Source organism: Melozone crissalis, unplaced genomic scaffold, assembly GCF_028551555.1.
Source record: "Melozone crissalis strain CALT ecotype California unplaced genomic scaffold, PUWL_Pcris_2 ptg000046l_1, whole genome shotgun sequence".
NCBI classification, from domain to species: Eukaryota; Metazoa; Chordata; class Aves; order Passeriformes; family Passerellidae; genus Melozone; species Melozone crissalis.
In genome coordinates this window covers 6,439,385-6,448,183 of record NW_026535824.1, presented here as the reverse complement: position 1 = coordinate 6,448,183, position 8,799 = coordinate 6,439,385, and the positions used below count along the sequence as shown (strand labels likewise).

The window sequence follows — 8,799 nt, the reverse complement described above, 5'->3', positions numbered from 1 at the left end:
AGAATGTAAAAAAATGAAGGCTTTGCTTGCAGCCCTGACGGAGGAGTTTGAGACTTCTGTTGCCAATTTGAAAAGCTTGCTGCAAGAAGAACAAAATAGGTAAATTAATGAGTTTAAATTCCAAGAGTGATCTTACAGGTTGCAGTCTATGACGAAATCAATAACAATTGGAAATGAAGCTGAAATTTTTTTCACGCAGTGGTCTAAATGCAGAGAATTTAATGTATTTTTTTTGTTTGTGATAGTTGATACTGTATAAAAAGTAATCTTTTGCCCCCTCCAACTTTCATAATTCTGTCTTTAAGAAATACAGATTTCTGTAGGTATATATTTGTTTACTTTTATGTCTACTGTTCTGAGGTTTTAAAAGTGAAATTTGATGTGTGTTGCAGGCAGATCTATCACCTGCCTGTTGAAAGATAAATGTTCTTAAAGTGCTTGTGCTAAGACTTTGTCTTATTGTCCTGTAAGTTTCAAATGCAGTGCTTTGTACCCTACATTTGGGATTTTTCATTTACCATTTCCTTAGATTAAAGAAATCTGAAGATGATTCAAAGCTGCTTATCTTGGAGCTCCAGAATAAATCTGCTGAACTGGGTAAGGCTTGTAGAAAGGCAGAAAATGAGCTGGGCAGTAATAAAAATGTTTTCTGCTCTTTTCTGGAAATGGACTGTCTCTGGTAGCTGGAGAAATGATTTTACAGTGCCTGTACCTGTCAGGAATGCCTGGATTTATTTTTACTCAGCTGATCCCTTTTCTTTGGGGGTCATTGGTGCTGGCAGCAGCCACAGGGCAGTGCTGTGCACAGCTCCAATAGTCAGACCATTCATGCATGAATTCTTCTGGAGGTAATTTTGGTTTGCAGCTCAGAGCAGCAGCACTGCAGGTGCCAGGAGTGACTTGTGCAGCAGAGACAAAACCTCCCATGGAGGTTTCTGTGACCCTCCCCATGCTGGAAGTGCAATGATGCTGGCAGGGGTTGGTTTTAAATATCATCAATTTGACATCCTGTGGTTTCTAGGATGTGCTCCTTAGTCCCCAGAGTAAGAGCTCTGCCTTGCTGTTGAGAACTTGCAAAAAATCCCAGAATTGTGAATGTGCACATAGAAACCATTTAGAAGTTAGTAACAACTGGTTTCCTTTCCCAGCATATTTATGTGATACCTTCAGCAGTTCATATTTTTTTTCTGGAACAATGCAGGTGCATCAATACTTGGAGAATGATCTAGTCTTACAGTCCATGGTTTACTTGAAGCTATATTTGTGGAAAACATAATAGGCTCTAAATTTTATTTAAGATAAATATTCAGTTTCTCTTCAGATATAGATTTGCTAATGTCTGAATCATTTTCTCAAGTCTACATTTAGATTAAGTCATAAATGAGCTTTTCAGTTTCTTAACTTAATCCAACAAGTTTTGAGAACTGGGTATTGCAAAAGGGGAAATGTTTTATACTGCCTGCTAAATATGAAAAATCATTTATGTTCCATTCATTTTACATTCCATGTGCTGTAGAAGAGATGACTAAAGTGAAATGTGATAAAGAAGTGCAACTTGAAGAGCTGTCAGAAACTCTGGTAAATGTTCATTTTATTAATCTCATGGCATTTGCTCTTCATATGAAATTCCTCTTGCTTTGTAAGTATCTTAAATGTCATAAGTAAACTCCATCCAGTCTACCTTAACATTTCTACTAAACTTTCTCACACACAATTTCAGTGTTTTCTTTGAAGAATTCTTTATTGCCTCTGTTTTTCTTGTCTCCTGTGCTTTTGGTTTTTCTTGTCTCCTGTGCTTTTGGTTTTTCTTGTCTCCCATGTTTTTGGTTTTCCTTCTCAAGGTTTTTGGTTATTTCCTTCTTTGTTCATGCCCATTCAAATGCCACTCCCTCTGGATATAAAGTTTTCCCATTTTTCCTTCCTTCCAGGAAGGTAATTAGCTCTGGCCTCTGTGAACCCTGCTGTGCTGTGACATAGGCCCATTTTCTGTCACAGCTATATGAAGCTATAAGAAAGCTTCATAAGCTTTATGAAATACACTCTTAACAGAGGTTTATTTTCATTATGATTTTATATTTACAAGCCTAACAAGAATTCATATCAACTAAAGTTAGGATAGTGTGAAATCAGGTGTGCATTTTACTGTGTCTGCTTGTTGTTATAATCTGTGCATTGAGTGTTCTGAACTAAGTTTCACTCATTTTCTAAAATGGGTAAATTGGAGCACTTTTACTGAAGAAGAATCTTGAGGCTAGTACAGAAAATTTGAGGAGAGAGAAACATTTGGAGAGAGAAATGAAAATGCTCTCCAAATGAGAGAGGTCTGAAGAAAGGCAACAGTTACATGTTTTTAGAAATAGTGAAGTTGCACATCATGACTTGGATACAAGTTTATACATAAGAAACAGCACCCAGAGCAGGGTCCCACCCGAATTTTGCAGCCCAGGTAATGAAACTCACAGCAGAGGACAGACATGAACAGCACTGGTGTCACAGTTCACTATCTCACACCACTTCCAGATCCCAGCAGAGACTGGAAAGATCCAATCTGGATAATCCATGGCATGGATGTTGTTGGGTTCTTCTGAAAGCCTTGTGCTCTTAGTTCATGTCTGATGACCTCCAGCAGTTGGAGTTTGCACATGGGAACTCAAAACTCTTCCTTTTCATTTTGCAGAAAGAATTCCACGGTTTGAAAGCACAGCTGACAAGAACAGCTAAGAAGGAACAAGATTATTTAAAGCAGCTTGTGACTCTAAAAACAGATCTTGAACAAGAGGCGTATGACCGTTTTGAAAATGGGATATTTCATTAGTTTTGGTGTAATATAGAAGTTGCTTTAATCCACAGTGAAATGAACTATGATTGTTTTCTAATGGAAATTTTGAACCACATATATGCCATTAATTATATACTTACATTTCTAAATTCCACTTATCTATTTATGTGTATTCTATGGCATATGTAGTTGTTCTTTCACTTATTTAACAAGAAGAGAAAGTTTCTGAATTCATTGTTAATCTTGCTTTAAAATACATAATCTTCACTAACCATTATATATATATAAAAGTTGGCTCTGATTTTCTTTCCTTCTTCTGGCACCTTCGTACATCTCTCTGACTCTGCTGCAAAGCTTATATTTGTAGATAAAGGCCTGGACTTCTTTCAGCATGGAATAACACTTGATAATGGGTATTTTTAATTTAAAAGGAGATTTCAAAATGCATCTTCTTATTCCTCTTGGCCATTTGTTTTAAATTAGGTTAAAGAATGAACAGCTAACAGTGTATCTCAGTAAGCTTTCACTAGAGAAAGAACAAACAGCACAAGAGAAAAATGCTGTGGCTGCAGAACTCCAGAAGCTGCAAGAACAACAAGAGGCAAGTTGTAAACTTCCAGCTTTCTTGAAAGGACAATACTCAATTTGGCAAATGACTCAGTTTTACAAATTAGATGATGAGCTGCAACATGACTTGGATCTGTAGAGTGCCTGAGCAAATTTTTTTGTGTTTGAATTGGAAAGGAAGTGTATTTACACTTGTGAACAAGGCAGATCTGTGTGCTTTGGATGGCTTTGAATTTTTTAAGAAGTCACTTTGAATTTTATTTCTTTGCTGACACAAGGGTCTTTATTTAGGATAGTAAGAAAAAAGAAGACAATACAAAGCAGTTAGTTGAAAATCTAGAAGAGGCAAATAGCCAGCTAAGGCAAGTAAAACCAAATATTAATAACTGATATTGTTAAAGGAAGTAGACTCAAATAGTTAGTTGTGTTCAAATGTTGCTTTCTGGGATTTTTTGATTAATGTTTTTTTAGATTACACGGCTAAACAGAAACTATTCAGAATTGCTGTTGGCCAAGTAGAAATTTTCTCAGATAGAAATACCAATTGCTGCAGGAACAATGTTTGCCATCATTTTGTATTCCATAGTAGGAGCTGTCTTGTTTTGCATTAGACATCTCAGGTGTGAAGGAAATTCAAATGGAAGCTGAAGGTTATGGATGAAATGTGACAAGGCAAAACTGGATCAGAGTTACTCTCTGTGTCCCCAGTTCAACAGACAGGCAGCTCCCATGTTTCACAGCTGCATTGCAATAGTCCAGGTCAGGATGTATTTTCCTTGGGTTCCTGGAACATCTTTTCCTACTTACAAGAAGTATGGACAGTTCACATATTGACTTACTGGGCCTGTTGCTGCATTTTAAGAACATTTTCATTGAGCAGCTTATGTGAAGTTCCCATCAACATTAGCAGCTCTTTTCAGAAAATAAAATATGGGTTTGTTAGAAGTACTGAAAATAAGTTAAAGGCAATAAGGAAATATTTACTAATGCTTGTTAATTTGGCACTTAGAAATGAACTGGAGTCTTTGAAGGAGAAAATGGCAAAGACAGGTGAAGAGATGAAAAGTACACTGGATGAAAGAGAAGAAAATGTATGTCCTGTGTCATGAAAATATCTTACAGAACCTGCAGGGCAGCATTGAATGTAAAATCTTTGTTGGGATTTTTTCTGCAAAGCTCTGCCTGGGGGATGTGATCTCTGCCAGAGGTTTCTTCTTTCCCAGCTGCTGCCAGCTGTGCCCTTGCGTGTCCCCATGTGAGCCCTGGTATTTCAAAAGACAAGCACAGTCACTGGGATGTTCACTCTGTGCTGGAAGTTTAATATTAAAGATTTATTTGTTTTCAGGCAAACAGAGAACCTGCTTTTCTGTTTTTTCATATACCCACTCAGTGATGGATGGGCTCTGGATTAGCTTTTTATATGTAGTGTGAGTTTGAGCTGAAATAGATTCAAACATTTTTACTTTTCTTTCTATTGGTTCAAAGCAACCTGGGGTTTTTAGCAAATTTCAAAATTTCATTGTAAAAGTCAAAGATTTACAATTTAATTTCAGGTTAAGAGAACTGAAAATGAAATTTCAAGAAAGGAAAAGCCATTGAAGATTCTAGAAAATAATTGGGAAAATTCATTTTTTCATGGATGTAGGGAACTTCATACAAGTGCATTTTTTAAATTGTGAAGATCTTGGGGTTTTTTTCTTCTTCTTTCTTAACTCCATAACCACTAAGGAACTGGTTCACTGCTATTAATTAACATCTTGTGGTACTTTATGGCTAAAACTCTGATTATTCTAACATGGCAGCTGGTGTTTCAGTCCCATTGGAACAAACCAGACTGGTGCAAGGGCAGGTTTGAGAACATCTACAGGAATTGCTCACATAGGGAGTCATTTGTAGAACTTACTAACTCATGTCTGAAATATCTCTTTCAGATGAATAATTTAAAGAAACAGATGGAAAATAAAACCAAATGCATTGAAGAGTTGCAGCAGGAGGTGTGTAGAGATTTTAAATGTCACAAATACATAAACACATTATACTTTGGGTTGCCTTTCCAGCAGGTTTTTGTCTGCTGTGATGCCTTTAGATACACCTATGTAACTTATACATTTTCTTTTCTTATCCTAACCCTGAGCAAATTAGAGAGTCATCTTAGGGATCACTTGATTTGTTAAATGAGCCTTAATTTGAAAAGAGCAATTACAAAAATAATATCTTTAATAAACTTCTACTCTTTTTCATTTAGTGCATAGTGTTATTTATGTACGTGTATGAGTATCTCAGTTACCACTAGTAGAAAAGAATTCTGCACTGGCACAAACTGTAGTAACTTCACTGTAAAAATAAATAACTTGTATTTTTGGTCATGACATCTTGACACCTTCTGTCAGCAGCATCTCAGTTTTAATTTCCATTCTGCACCTCATTTGTTATTCCCTGCTGCTGCTCAGGAGGAGCCTTTCTTAAGGTCGTGAAGAAACAGTAATTATCACAGAAATTAGCTGAACATTCATTTGTTTGAAGAATTGTTCTGGAACCTGAGCTGCACAACAAAGAGTTATTTGCCTGATGAAAGCTGGAATATCTTGATGCAGTTAAACCATGACATAATTCTATTAACTTATTGAGGTACAGTGCTTGTTTTGTTTTATTTCAACAGAATAAGGTGCTGAAAAAGAAAATTACTGCAGAAAGCAAGAAAAGCAATACTTATGAAGGGAAGGTAGGTTTAAATAACACCGTGTAGAAGATGAGGTGAGTGTTTTTAACTTCCAGTGTAGGTAATGATAATACTTGTTATACATTCTGAGCTGGTTTATGGATCTAGGATCCAGACTTTGCAGGAATGAGCTCATAGTTTTTAGAAGATGCTTCCATTTTTAATCATTGGGCACTGACTATTGGACATTTAAGAGATGGATTCACATTGCAATTAATGATGTTTCCAATCTGTTCCTTTTTGTTTTCTTTTGTTGATAGTGGACTGAACAGGGTTCAGCAACCTCATTGTAACAGAAAAGCATTTAATAGAAATATATATATAAACATATTACTCTTTTTAGGCTGTTCTTTAAATGTGTTCTTCAGTGGCAATCCCTCTGATGGGAATATTGTGTCCAGCTTTGGGTAATGCACTTGAAGAAAAGTGGACTTTTTTGAGGATATTCATATGAAAAACTTAAAAAGAAAAAACTGTAGTGAAAATGCACAGCTGGGAGAAAATGTACCATAAAACCTGTGAAAATCTGATACAGATTTACAAGAGAGGGAATAAAATCTCCATCTCCATTTGTTTTTTTTTCCAAGGCATTCACAGCATTTAGGGTGACTGCTTAGGGCAGTCTTCCCCATTGTGCTGTTGCCATTGTTCCTTTGAGTATTTTCTAACTCACTTCAGGCCAAAGTTCAACTCTTTATTAAAAAAAACCCTGAACTTTTAAATAGGAAACACTTGAATCATATACCTGAAAAGTAACAGTGTTTGTGCTCAAAAATAAGAGGTAAGAAAAAATAATCAACATAGTAATTCCTAAACAAATAACAGCAGCAATTCTGCTTTCTCCAAAGGTGAATAAATTGCAGTTAGAGATGGAAAATATGAACAAGCAACATAAGGAAGAAGTTGACATCTATCAAAAAGACATAGAAACAAGAAAAGTAAATGAAAATAAACTTCGTGAAGAGGTGAGAGGTGTTAATTTTTACTGCAATTTATTTTTTTTAGTTTAAAATGTTGTTCTGAAGCTTTAATATCCAGAGTCCTTGCTCATATTTCAGTCTTATCAACATAAATGGAACTTGTTTTGTATGCCTGTGAGCAAAGCTTTAGTACATTAGGTGCTTAGGTTGAAATATTTGAATATGTCTTTTACAATGAGAACTCCATTAAAAATTCCTTCTTTCAAGATATAGTTTAAAGAAATTCCACCCTTGGTATAAAGTCAGCCCAGTTAAATTAGATTATAACTTCTCCCATATTAGGATTTTTCCGCCCACACTTTTTTGATGGCAATGCTAAGAAATGTTAGGGCAGAGTGCTTGAAATGGCCTTTTGGTTTGCAGTGAGCTTGCCTGCCATGGCTGTACCTTTGATCTTGCCCATTTTAACAATCTGCAGAAAAGATGAGGGATTTGAAAGGGATCTTAAAAGCAAATAAAGCCCAAGTGGGACTGCAAACTTTGCACCCACAGGGGGAAGAAGAAATTGAGATTTAAAAGAAATATATTGTTATCTTGATGAATGAAATGCAATTTATTACTGACAGGTAGAAAAGATGAGGTTGCTTTGTGATGAAACTGCAATGATACAGAGAGAAACTGATGCCAGATGTCAGCACAAGATAACTGAGATGGTGGCACTGATGGAAAAGCACAAGGTCGGAGATTTTCCTGCTTGCTGTAGTTTGCAATGGGTGATACCATGTCAATACCATGTTTATAACTTGTGACACCACGTTAATGACCTTTCCAAAGCAGAAACAGGCCTGAGTCTGGGAAAAGGAAGATGAACACATGCTGGACTTTGCATCATCTAAAATCAAATTCATTTGAAGAATATGAACACATTCCTATGGGCAGATACATTCCATTCATCTAAACTTCTGGGATTTTTAGATTTTTTTTTCAATTCAGGCTTCCTTTGATACCATCTGAATGCAATATTTTTCAGTATCAGTTTGGCCTCTTTCTCAGAGGTTACCTAGTGACTGTCAGCAGTTTAGCCTGACACATTTTAGTTTACCTTTCTATTCCTCATTTTGCAATATCTTTAGCAGCTACATTAATAAAGATGGCACAGCTGGCTCTTAGTGCTGAGCACATATTGCTGCACAGAAATAAAGCACTCTCTGCCAGTCCACAAAATAATACTTGAATTGAGCATTTCCTGTTTTACAGTTTCTGCAGAAGCATCAATGAATCTTTTCTTTATGAATCTTAAGAGCCTGGTTTGAAAAAATGATGTTTTAAGACTGGATAACTCTATATTGCAACATTTAGTCACATGTTTTGAGTTTGTTGTTGGTTTGGTTTTTTTACCACAGAATGAATATGATAAAATGGTTGAAGAAAAAGATGCAGAGTTAAAAGTATATAAAATGAAACAGAAAAAGCAGTTCTCATCAGAAAGGGCACTGGTAAGGAGCACTTTGCAATGGTCAATAATTCAGTGAAGGGGCTGATGTCCTTGTGTAGTGGTTTTATACTGGCTAAGTGCCAGGCACACACAAAAAAACATTCACTCATTTTTCTCTGCTATTGTTGAGCAGAGGAGGGGAAAGAAAAATTCAAGGACTGAGTTGAGATAACGATTAGGAGAAAAACACTTTGAGGGTAAAGCAGATTCAAACTTAAATAGTGCAAAAAAATTATTATTAATAGAATTAAAAGTGAGTAATGATAATTAAACGCAACCCTTAAAACACCTTTTTCCCAATCCCTCCCTCTTGCCCACC

General features: G+C 36.0%; 1 long non-coding RNA gene across 1 annotated transcript; it reads left to right on the top strand.

The window, feature by feature from the left end:
- Window positions 1-6,949: 6,949 nt before the first annotated feature.
- Window positions 6,950-8,425, top strand: LOC128943438 (uncharacterized). The gene is made up of 3 exons (XR_008483726.1): window positions 6,950-7,030; window positions 7,612-7,722; window positions 8,389-8,425. It is a non-coding gene; the product is annotated as an uncharacterized LOC128943438 (long non-coding RNA).
- Window positions 8,426-8,799: the final 374 nt, after the last annotated feature.